The sequence below is a fragment of the Drosophila subobscura genome, chromosome J (genome assembly GCF_008121235.1).
Source record: "Drosophila subobscura isolate 14011-0131.10 chromosome J, UCBerk_Dsub_1.0, whole genome shotgun sequence".
NCBI lineage: Eukaryota > Metazoa > Arthropoda > Insecta > Diptera > Drosophilidae > Drosophila > Drosophila subobscura.
In genome coordinates this window covers 17975229-17987574 of record NC_048532.1, presented here as the reverse complement: position 1 = coordinate 17987574, position 12346 = coordinate 17975229, and the positions used below count along the sequence as shown (strand labels likewise).

Sequence of the window (12346 nt, the reverse complement as noted above, 5' to 3'; positions counted from 1 at the left end):
ATCACAACTCTAAACACTCAGACTTTTACCTATACTAATAACCATTATTTTTCATACACTTTCGTTATTTCCCATTCACATTCATTATCTTTTCGCTATATACAGTTCCATTCATTTCCCTGGCCATGTCCACTGCCATTCATTCAGCGTGGTTTTTTTTCAGCAATTCCGTTTTGAAGCCATAACCTGTTTTTGTTTCCCTATTCTTATCAAATTCAATTTCAAACATTTTTGTGCCCGTACGCTTTTGTTCAATATTTTTGTTCCCTTTTTTCTATGTGGCCCCCACCAAAAATACCCATCCCCTACCCAGACTCAGGCTCATTCCCTTTTATGATTCTGTGCTGGCTGTGCGGCAATTTTCTTTCACTGTTTTATCAATTTGTGTGGAGCTCGTTACTTATTTTTATTTATGCTGCCCCCAAAAACCCCACCAGTGTGCCGCCCTGCCCCTGTCCCTGTTCCTTTTTGCCTTCCATTTTCCTATCTATTCACCCTTTTGCAAATTTTTGCATAACCCGCGAGCAAAGTTCCTAACAGAAATAAATTCTTTTTATTTTGCAGTTGATAAGCTTGGGCCAGGAACGCCGTAGAAGCCGTTTTCCCCAAACAAAGTCCTCCTCCTGGCTCTCGTCGTAGCTCATGCATTTTCGGGAGACCGCTGTCATATATCGCATCTCGATAGCGAGAATGCTGCTGCGGTGCTGCTCTACAAAAGGAGGTATGTATCACCCCACCCAAAAGGGCTATCTATACATACATATATGTAGGGGAATGTGTGTGCCTGTGGGTTTGTGCTTTAAGTGTTATGTTGTCTCGTTATTTATGACTTTACACATGCAAATGTACCGCCGCTGCCGCTGCCGCTGCCGTGTGCGACAAGCGCTCGAGCTTAGTTCCATTTCAATGGAGAGAAACGTTACTAGAGAGTGAATTGGGGGCTTTGGGTGTAGATATGTGTGTAGGTGGCTGGTTACCCCGCTTTTACCTGGCGGCATAGTTTATGGATGACATTTCTCCGCACTTTCATTCAAAAATTGCATGGAAATCGAATCAGTGGCGGCAGCAACAGAAGCCAGAGCATTGGCAGTTGATTCGATTTGCAGCCAGCTGGGGGAGTCTTAAAGGGTGTCGTTTTTGAAGGTCTTGGAATTGTTTGGGATTGCTTAAGCACTAAGATGGGTTCCTTGTGCAGGAATTTTGTATATTTTTAAGCTTTTGGCGAAATATTTTCGGCTAGAATGGAAGAAATATTATTTCCCTTATTTATTAATGAATTTTTGTGGAAACTTTGAGGGGTTACTGGGGTAAATTGCTTGCATTTTATATTATTTAACAGATTAAATAATTGTATAAGCTCTCAAGTGGCTAAAACATATTTAATGCACTCGAAACTCCCTGATTTCTCCACAAATTGGACTCTCAACAACCGGCTGCCAATTGACATTACATTGTACTCTCGCCACAAATTGCCATGACTTAATTATTGTGCCTGGGCTCTCATCCTCACGCCTCACGTTGTCATAACACAGCCAGGAGGAGAGCATCATCAGACGATGAAGAAGCGAAGCGACTCTCACCAAAAATTATGCGCATAATCAAAGAGTCGACACGCCAAAAAGGCAATGCGCAATGCCATTTGAATAATTCAAAAGCTGGGGAGCGCGCGTTGTCCTTTTGCGCAGGCGCTTCCTTGTTTTGTTGGTCGGTCTGCCAGTCAGTCAGCCAGTCGGTCGTCTAGCAGAGGTTGCATTTTAATTAAGCGGCAAGGAGCGCACGGCGCATGCCACAAGGGGCAAGGCGGCAGGGCTATGCTGGGCAGAGCGGCAGCAGCCTGTTGCGCCGCCGCAATTACAAATTCTAATTTTATGCTAATGCTTCTGTTCTCATACTCTGCTTATTTCTGTTTTTTTTATAGTATATATTTTTCATTTTGGTCCTTGGTGGCAAAACGCATTGGTCCGGGGCTGGGCTGGGCTGGGCATTAGCGCCAGTGTCGGCTAATTATTATGCACCATCAGGCAGGCGGCCGAGACGTCATTTGTATGTATTAATTTGAATGTTAATAAACTGGATTTCTTGACCCACTAAACCAGAGAGAGAGAAAGACACACACACGACAGACAGAGAGCAGACCACCGATGCTGTGGCGCACATTTGGTCAAGCGGATAATATTTTTCTTTAATGTGCAAATCTCGTACAAAATAATGAATAATTAGTTGTTGTTCGAGCTTGTGTTTCTTATAATTTGATTCGGTTTTTATTCGTTACTCGTTAGGCACATGAATAATTCAGTTTTCAGTTTCAGTTTGAGTTTCAGTTTCAGTTGGTGCCCCTTTTGTTTCGTTGTTGTCTGTGGTGGAAAGCCGTCAAATATTTCATATTGATATAAATATTAATAATAAAAAAAGCGATTGTTTTAACGGCAAACAGTATAAAGTAAAACATTGGCAATTACATGGGATGGGAGGGCGGTTGGTACGACGAGAAAATCAACTCGTGGACATGGGAGTTGATTCATTGATTTATTATCCAATTGTTTGTCCAATTAGCCAAAAGAAACTAACGGTTTAACGAGTCAGCAACTAAATAATGCACTGGGAAATGTTGCACAATTGTTAAGGGAAATCTTGGGGGAAATCTGTGAATTTTTCTTGTGTTTCCCCCTTGTCTGGTTACCCATCGGAAAATCCCTTAAATTTCACTCAACCACTCGAACGATTCTTATCACAGCGATTGTCCTTTAACCCCAAAACCCTTCACCCACCCACAAGCTATCCCCTCATGAATCTCAGACCTTTCCTTAACCCTCCAAACCACACCACACCCCCAATGCAATCAGCCATAGACAACAGCAACAATAACCAAAAGCTGTAAAACAGGAAGCAAAAAAAAAAATGGAAAGCAAAAATCCGTTGAGCATAGCAAAAACCATAAAAATCACACCTACGAGTACGTTGTAATAAAATGTTATCAAAAGTGTTGCTCCCGGCTGTCCTTGTTGTCCGCAGCCTCTCCAACCCTTTTGCTTTCCTCGCGCTTTTCCATTTTCCACACACTCTCTCTCCCCCCTCTCTTGCCTTTTTGCATATGACAGCAGAAGCGGCGGCAGCCTCCACCTTAGCTGTTGGAGTATGTGAATGCTGGACGTAGTACCAGCGCTCCATTGTTAACCCTTCGGAGTCGATGAGGAGATGGTTTTTCAGCAGCAGCAGCTCCACTCATAAAATATCCACAGTGCCTCGTAATGTGGGTGCGCGCCACTTTGCCCCTCCAGTTTTTGAATGCTCTTTGAGAGGGTATTAAACAAAAGCTGAACTTTCTGTAGAATTTACTCTAGAAAATGTTGTTCCTTGGACATCCCATTGAAGTTTTAGGAGAACTTTAAAGCGTTTCCCGACAAATCAACAAAAATTTAATACAAGTCGAATGAAATATTGTATAGCTCCCATATGAATTTGATGTGTGGCAGAGCATCTAGATGTTATCCTTTCTTTGCTGATATTTCTGTAGTATATGCCTCTTACCTCTTTCACCACTCTTCCACCCTCGCCCTGCGCCATGCGCCTGTATTGACAATTTCGTGGCATTTCTCCGCTTTTGCCTCGTCAGCGAAATAAACAAAAATCGAGCAATGTAAAAACCAAGAGAAAAATATAAAAAAAAGAACGAACGAACGCAAAGACAAATACAGTGGAGAACACAACAGAACAAACATTTCGGTCTGACAAGACGCTGGGGTGCTGTAAAAAAAAGAAGGAAAAATCAAGCGAAAACCAGAGCTCCGCTACGACCCCGAAAAGGATAACCCAAGAGTCGGACGAGTCGGGCGAGCGAGCGATTGTGGAGTGTCTGTTGGAAGCAGTGAAGAGGTGAACAATTTTCTGCTCACGACAAGTATCTTTGCTTTAAAGAACCCCCCGACTTTTGGATGTACATTTTTATTGGTTCAGCGTTTCAGCTGGAGAGGGAGGGAGAGGGAGAGCAGGAGAGCGGGAGAGAGTGTGATGCCACACCGCCCCGGGGGTTGCACTTAAGGAGGCTGCCTGAGTTGAAGAAGGATCCCTGCTTAAGTGCAACTGCCAAAGGAGTGCACAAGTATTTGTAAATCTTTTGAATTCCAGCAAAAATCAGACACAGATACAAGCAGCAGCCAACACACACACACACACACACACTGAAGCGTACATGCTCGAGGGTGCATTTTGCAACCCTTCTGCACATACTCACACATGCTTCTTGCAACATGCAACACAGAGGGGCCTGCCATGGTATGGCCTGCAATCACAGCCCAGCGACATCTATTGTTCAACACGGTGCACTACCCCGATGCGGAAGGAAGGAAGGAAGGGAGGGAGAGAGATTGGAGAGCGGCGAACGGAGAACTGGAGAACTGAATGCATAGATATTTATGTTGGGATTTTCTAATTTGAATTTGTTAGACTTAGAGAGACCGCCAGCCAGCCAGCCGGCACCCAGAGCAAAGCGGAAATTGTTGCAGGAAGAGCATTCGATGCAAGCCATGCCCCTACCCAGCCTCTACCCTTGCCGTTGCATGAATATTCTAGCTTCAGCCGTGTGTGTGTATTCTTGTTCGTAGCGGAAGTGTCGAGATTTTATGGGAAATGCCAGCAAAAGGGTTAGGTCTTGAGTAAGTCTCGAGGTGAAGTGAGTTGAGGTTCGGTGATTAGGAAATGCATTTAAATGCCTTGTTATGTCTTGGGCACAGAGTGTGGGGAATTTATGGGGCTGAGAAAATCAAGGAAGGTGCCATAAATGTCTTGCCACACGAGCATCTGATAAAGAAGAAAATTATTTATAATAGCTAAAAATATTCCTGAAATTAATAGCCAAGAAATTTTTGCACAAAAAACAACTAATAAAATATTTTAAAAATCTCTGCTGCTCTCCCTTACTCTCCAAAGACACCTGAGAATTGTGCTGTCATTAGCTATGCCGCATTCTATGCAGAATTCTCCACACTTTGCATCATTCTTCTTGCCGCAGAATCAAAGCGCCACAGACACAAACACAGAGACCGAACCGAACCGAACAGAACCGAACCGGACTCGTAAAAAATCGCGCTACAAAGGAATTCACTTAACAAATTGCGCAAATTTATTCATTACCCGCAAAACAACAGCAGAAGCGCGAGGCAGGCAGAAGCAGAAGGCTGCTGCATGCCCCAGCATCCAGCGGGCGGCTACAAAACGTAGCAAAAATGAAATAATCCACACTTTTCGGGAGGCTTTATCATGCCGGGAGCCCCGCAAACTGGAGTCACTTGCCACCGCGCTCATGTGCGGCATGAGGCATGCGGCTTATCAGTGCGCAAATCAAGAAACTTGTGCGCATGGAAGGCCAGGGCCGAAACCCAGCGATGCAGCGGCTCCAACTCATCACCTCCCCTTCACATCCTCTCGGTGCGCAGAAGCAGCCGCAGAAGCCATGGACCCATGCACCATGGACCCCGGCGTACAAATTAAAACCTCAGCAGAAGCGACTTGCCTCCACTTGCCTTCCCTTTTCGCTCTCTGTCTTCTGTCTTCTGTGTTCTGTCTCTGTCTTCGTTTTGCTTCGGATGCAGATTTGCACTGGCCGATAGGCCGCCGGTAGGAGGCAGCGGCACGGCAGCGCCTGCATTGCTGTGTGCACTCCGTGTGCCCAGTAGCAGTTGCGTTGTCGATACACCTCGCCAAATCGACAATAAATTCTCTGTGTGCCGTGCATGAAGTCTCTCAAAGCAACTCCCCTTGCTGGCCAGCCTCCTCCTCCTCCAACTGCGCCTCTGTCCAGGTTGTTGTCGTCATCAATGTTGGCGTCGTGTCTTTGGAGGAAGAGGCCGTCTGGCTGTCTTTGCTGTCTGCGGTGTGCGATGAGTATGAGTATGCCTCGTACTCGTATCGCTGCGTGGTTATCACATTTGTCTCAGTTTCATTCGCCGGGGCAGACCTCTGAAGAGCAAAAGAATACACTTTCCAGGGGGTTATGTAGGGCCAAGATGGGTCTTGTAAAGGTTAGAAATTTGGCAGGGAAGTGGGACAGAAATGGGAATTTGAGAGCGTGATAAGATATGGCTGTAAACGGATATTTTGTACACATTTAATTAGTTTTTTCAGTAGTTCTTTCCACTTATCTTTATATCTCTGAAAATTAGAATAGTTTAAGCAATAATCTGAGAGTTTTTGACAATTTAAAAACCTACAAAAAAACTTGAAGATGAAATTTGGAGAATAAATAAATAAACAAACATAAATTCAGCCTATTTGGTTCGACTTGCGAAAATATCTTTTAAAATAAACCTGCAAAATTAATTTTACTCCACAGAAAATGTTTGCAAAATTTAAAAATATTTTCGCCACAATTTACACTCACTTTCTGATACACATTTTGTGATGCTAATAAATCACATTAAATTCAATTCAAAAACGCATTAAAACCCAAAGCTAAAACTCCACCCAGAAGAGCATACAAATTTCATTCGATTCATTTGTGGACTGTGCAGTGCCTCAAGGAGGCAGCACATCCAATTGCTTTGCGATTCAACTGCAGCCTTGTGGTTGCCTCTGTCGCTGCCTCTGACTCTGCCGCTTGATCTTCGGTTTCGGTGCTTCGTTTCGGTGCACCGTTTCGGCTGGCCCGGTACCTCTAGCCGGCTCATCACCTCCGGTTGTTGATCGTTGCTTCGATTTGCAACATTTTTATCTCCTACCGTGAATTTCGTTACCGCTCGTAGCTACTGCAGCAGCAGCAGCAGCAGCAGCAGCAGCAAAGGCAACATCGGCATCGGCAGCATCCAAAAAACATCAGTAGCTAAAGGGCAAACAAACTCCGGCAGTTAGGAGTTCGTTTTGTGTAGATTTTATACTAAACACAAAACGAAAACCAGAAAAAGAATGAGCGAAAATAATTGTATAAAAATTGTTTCAATTTTTTTGGACCTTTTCCGTGGGGCTGCTGCTCCCTCTGCTGGGTTGGCGTGAGGCGCCAGCGAATCCTCGTCTCAGTTGCGCAATGACATCATAAAAATCATTTAAATTAATTTCCCGCTTGTAACCGACAGTGGGTTGGTGGGGTCCATATGCTTTTATTTGTTTTGCTTTTTTATTTTTATTTTTGCCTCATCGATTTCTGGTCCACTTTTCAGTTGGGTTTCTTTTTTTTTTTTTTTGCCGCTGTCCTGCCCGAGCAAATGACAAACGCGGCTGTTAATTTAACAAACGTAGCGCAAAGGACACGCGGATCGAAGGACTGCCGCCTGCCCGCTATGGCCATTACAAGGACTAAGTCCGCGTCATTAAATTAAAATTGTCGCGGGAGCTAAACACAATGTACCAGAACGGGGGGGAAATAGAAAAGTGCTTGCTGGATTTTCTTTTTTTTTTTTCCCCATTTTGCTATGCAAAGTTTTTGCGGGCATGGGGGAGGATTTTTTTACGCTTTATTAAAAATGCGCTTCAATTTAATGAAAGCCATTGTACAAATCGCCTCATGACAATTTAGACAGAGTCCGGGCTACAATTTTTATGGCTGTATAATGTCTGTGGAATGGATTTCTTTTACTGTTACGATATGGCATTGCCCCATGGGGGGGCACATGCAAATCTTAGTGGAAGCATCTCAGGGAGGGAGAGAGGCAGAGACCTGGATCCCGCTGCTGCCTGGGTGTTCCAGCGATGAACGATTTCCCCGTGAGTAATTAAGCCTTGTTGCAACGAGTTGTTGCAGCTACCGCGCGGCTACTGCAGATGCTGCTGTGCAGATGCCACACAACTGCTGCTGCTGCTGTTGTCTAGTGTCACGCCATTAAGAGGAAATCACAGTTAAGGCTCAAAGGCCTGGTCAACCAACGCCAGAGGATGGACTCTCGCTCGGTTCTTTCTCTGCGCTTTGATTTCCACGTAAGACTTGCAGTTGGACTTGGACTCGGACTTGGGCTTTGGGCTCTTACGGGCATCTTCTTATCAGTGATGCTGTGCAGGACAGCAACCGAAAAAAAACTTTGCTTAACGCCCAAACGAACAAAATTCATTCGTAGAATTGTGGCAGTGGCAAACGTTTCGCCGAAATCGATTCTGGTCTCTGGTGGGCCATAACCATCCAAATTGTGCCTAAGTAGTGGGGATTTCTTTTGCACTGCTGCTGCTGCTGTGTGGCCCACACGTTCCTCTGCCACACACACACGTTATCGATTAGGAATACTTCTTCCTCCGCTCTTTCTTTTTGTATTATTTTGAATTTCGTTTTTTTTGGCCACCCCCACCCCTGGCGTTACGCTTTAAAATGCTTCCGGATCCCTCTCGCTTCCACTTTTAGGTTATTTTTTGTTTTGCTTTCCATTCGCAAAAGTCCATTTGTGCCAACCCTTGGCAGTACGAGCCCTGTGCTGAGGCACCGAGCCTGGCAACCCTGTGCTGCTGCTGCCTGATGCGGTTGGTCACGTACAAGATTTTCTCGTTTATTACATTTCCCTTTAGGTTTATTGCTTCTTAGTGTCGTGTGGAGGAGGTGAAGCTCTACAACGGGAACGCAGAGACGCAGCGCCGCGCACGAATAGAAAGAAGCAAAAAAAATGACTTGGCCAAGTCTTAAGGTTTTGCCACTGACAGGCGGCAGGCAGGCCCTCCACTCGAATCATCATCGACCTGGGTTCGTCATGCCCTCAAAACCCATGCCCCATGGCCCAAAAAATAAGCTGAGACCCAAAACCATTCTCCCTCCTCCCTTTCTGACTTTCTGACATGTGCAGTTTGCGTATATTATTTTTCTCCCTGTCCTACTGCGAATTTTTCACGCTTTTCAAACTTGGACAAACGTTCAACATTTCATTTGCCTACGGGCCGGGGCCGGGGCCGGGGCCGGGGTCGTCTCTCCTTTATCTGGGAGTTTATGGTCAGGCAAGTAGCTGGCTAAGTATCCTACTCCTCCTGCCACGGAAAACTCTATGATATATGGACTGTGGAAGGCTCACACAAAAGCCTGACATGACATCTCCATCTTAGTCTTCTGTCTCCGTCTCCGTCTCTATTTCGTACTCGTTTCTCGTAAAACTGAAATTACCGGAAGTTATTATATCTTCCATATATTAAGTTCCATTGTCTACAGCAATGGCCCTGCCCGGACCCTGCCCCCCTCTATTGTCCAGTCGTGCATCCTGGACAACGTTTAACTTTAATTTTGTGCTTTTTCCGCTTCGTCTCATTCTTATTGTGTGGCCATGTCCTGTTTTGTCCGGTTTTGTGGCTTTGTCTTCATATTTTTGGTCACTCAGCGGGCAAATTTGCAGCAGCGGGAGACGAGTTAGTGTTGTAAAGGGCCTCAAAAATAACTGTAAAATGTTTTCATTGTTGTTTTGAAGTAATTTAAGGATGTTTCCAGTGGTTTAGGGGGTTTCTTGTATAACTATTTCGACTTGCTTCATGCCTATCCCAAGTGGATTTCTGTAATCTTATATCACCACCCACCAGTGTTGCCTAAAACCAGTGGTGTGTGCTGCCAAACCTGCTCAAACAATTTGATATTCATGTCTTAACTTGATGGCAATGCAAAGTGGGCTAAACATGGCCTGACTCCATCGCATCTATATGTATATCTATGCATATATTCATGGTCACTGCCACAGACAAAATCAAGGTGACGTTGAGGGGGGAAAAAAAGGAGTACAAAAAGGATAACACAGCCATGCCAACTGGCAAGGAGAGGAGTCCGTGCCTGCCCCGAGACCGGCCAGCGACCTTTCCACACATGCAGAATATTAAAATCCATCTTTGAAATGCAAGCAACGTTTCGGCGGGAGCCCCGTCGTCGACGTCATCATCGTACGTAGAGCACCAGCAGCTGCTGCTGTCTCGCTCGTGCACGCCATTTGGAATTTCGGTCAGGTTGGCAGTCCCCAGCCAACGAGCGAGAGAGATAGGGAGTGAGAGAGCGAGCGAGCAGCAAAGAGTTGAATGGAGGACAATGTGTCGTGCGGCTGTTTCCGTATGCAAAGGATGTTGCGCCAACAGCCAACAAAGTTTCGCCTTTAGCCTGGAAAACTCTGACGGGGACCGGCCCAAGTGAAAGTGAAAATTTGTTGAGGCCCGAACCCACCACCCACCCAGGCACTCCCAAAAACCCACAGCCGAACCACCACGGACACCAAGGACAGTGACCAAATGGCAAACAAATGGCCCAGACAGACGCGGACTTGAACTCATTTTTAGTTGCAATTGCATTTTCGGTTGGAATTCGGGAAGTGACCGGCGGCGCGCCAGGGGGCACATGCCACCCCAATGGCGGAGAGACTGGAGACTGTAGACTGCCACTGAGAGCAAATTTGTTATGCAAATGGATCCAAGCGATTTAATTATCGCGCTAGACAACTGAAATATCGCCACATGAAACATAAACTGAAGCGCATTTAATTAGCGTTAATTGCTGCAATCTCTTCTCCATCGTCTAGGCGATGACTACAACTACAGGAACCACAGCGAGACTGCAACTACAGCGACGTCGACGACGACATCGACAAGATTCTCTTCTCTAGTGATTCTATCTGAATGTTTAGTGTTGTTGTGTTCCCCCCCCCCCGGAGAAGCGCAGCGGCGGGGCGGCAGCGACAAAATTGTTGCCCGCCGGCCAAGACTTGTTTGCCATAATTTACTTTGGCTTTTTGCAAAGGCAGCTCCTAGCAGTCGGAACCCAACAACGTTTGTCTCTTCTGGCATGTGTACTGCCCGAGTACGAGTATTCCTTTGGCGAATTTCGATCAATTTCGTTTGCGTTTGGCCATTTGTTAATCAAATGGCCTACAACGTTGTTGCAGGCTGGCTGCTGCTGCTGCTCCTGTCTGCTGTCGTTCTTTCTCCAATTCATTTCGCTTTTCAAATTGCCTGACAAAAGCCTGCCTCCGGGAATTTCTTGCTGCAGCAGCCAGCAATCGTGTCTCCACAGCTCCTTGGGCAGGTTATTCCTGTGGTCTTGCCTGACAGGAAGTGGCACATTTAGCAGAGGGCTTCCTGAGCGAGCAAATTAAAGCGAAATATTTATGGCACCACCAAGCGATCATCTTTAAAATCAATTGACAAATGCCTAAACAAGACATCCACACAGCCCAAGCATTCTTATGCCACAGGTTACCGTTTTTGCTGTGGCAAACAAACGCGAGAGAGACGAGACTACTGCCAACATTCGACGACTGCCGGCAACTGCCAGCACAAAAAGAGCCCGGGCCAAACAGCCTAAAAAATCTGCATAAAAATCAAACGTAAAGGAATAATAATTTATTATAATTTTGCTCCACTGCTGTTGGGTTGCCTGCTCGAGTTGCAGCAACAGTGTGCCTGCTGAGTGCTGCCTGGAGCTGCCTCTCGTGTGGCATTATTATGTTACGTTGAACTTGAACTTGAACAATTAACTTTAAGTGAAATTTCGTACGCGAGCAGAAATTGTAAAGGGAATAATACTGCTGGAACTGGCAGTGCCATTGCCACTGTAACAGTCTCTCGGGGGGCCACTGCTGTCTCCCGCCTCCCGAAGAATGCTGTAGAGAGGGAGGAAGAACGGGAGTGTAGGGGGCTTTGGCGACTGCGCTTTACAAACGCGTACGTAATACGCATAATTGAATTAATTTGTATAAATGAATAGTTTAAGTGGCTCTGGCCAGTCGACGCTCGCTCGGCTCTCTCGGCTCTCTGGGCTCTCTGCTGCCCCACTGTGTGGCAGTGTGTGTGTGGAGCGCATTTAAATTTTTACCCATTTTCCAAACACAACGCGGACGGACGCCTCGCTCTTCGCCTCTGCCAGCTGAAATTTGAATTTCAATTTCATTTGCCGCGTTGTAGTTAAATTATGCTGAAACGGAGCAGCGGCAGTAGTACCTATCTGTAGCTGAAGCTACTCTACCGCTACTGACCCAGACAGCGAGCAGACACAAAATTAATAATTTGCCATGCGAGTGAGGGAGAGGGAGAGAGCGGCGTACATGGCGTATAATTAACGTGCATGTGCCGCGGCCGCTGCGGATATTATGCTAGTGACGTCACAGACGTGCCTACGGGGCCTTGACATTCACACAGAATATGCAAAACACACACACACACACACTCACGTACACACTCTCTACTCTTGAAATATCATTTAAAATTCTAATTTTTACTCAAGATAAATGATAAAATAAAACAAAGCTTAAGAGCTGCAAGCGCTGATTAAATGGCGCTTAAAATCAACATTTTACTTTACGTTTGGCTCAATTTGAATACTTTGAATGTCGTGTGTGTGGTGTGTGAGTGTTAGTCAGAGTGTGACTTGCTGTTTCTGAATAATCATTGCAGGGGTTCGTTGACCCCCGGGCACCGGGCAATT

General features: G+C 45.7%; 1 long non-coding RNA gene across 1 annotated transcript in view; it reads left to right on the top strand.

Moving 5' to 3' along the window:
- The first annotated feature begins 585 nt into the window (after positions 1 to 585).
- Positions 586 to 12346, top strand: part of LOC117893989 — a 46784-nt gene continuing 35023 nt past the window's right edge. The window contains exon 1 of the long non-coding RNA XR_004648834.1: positions 586 to 721. This is a non-coding gene — a long non-coding RNA (uncharacterized LOC117893989). The remainder of the gene's footprint in view (positions 722 to 12346) is intronic.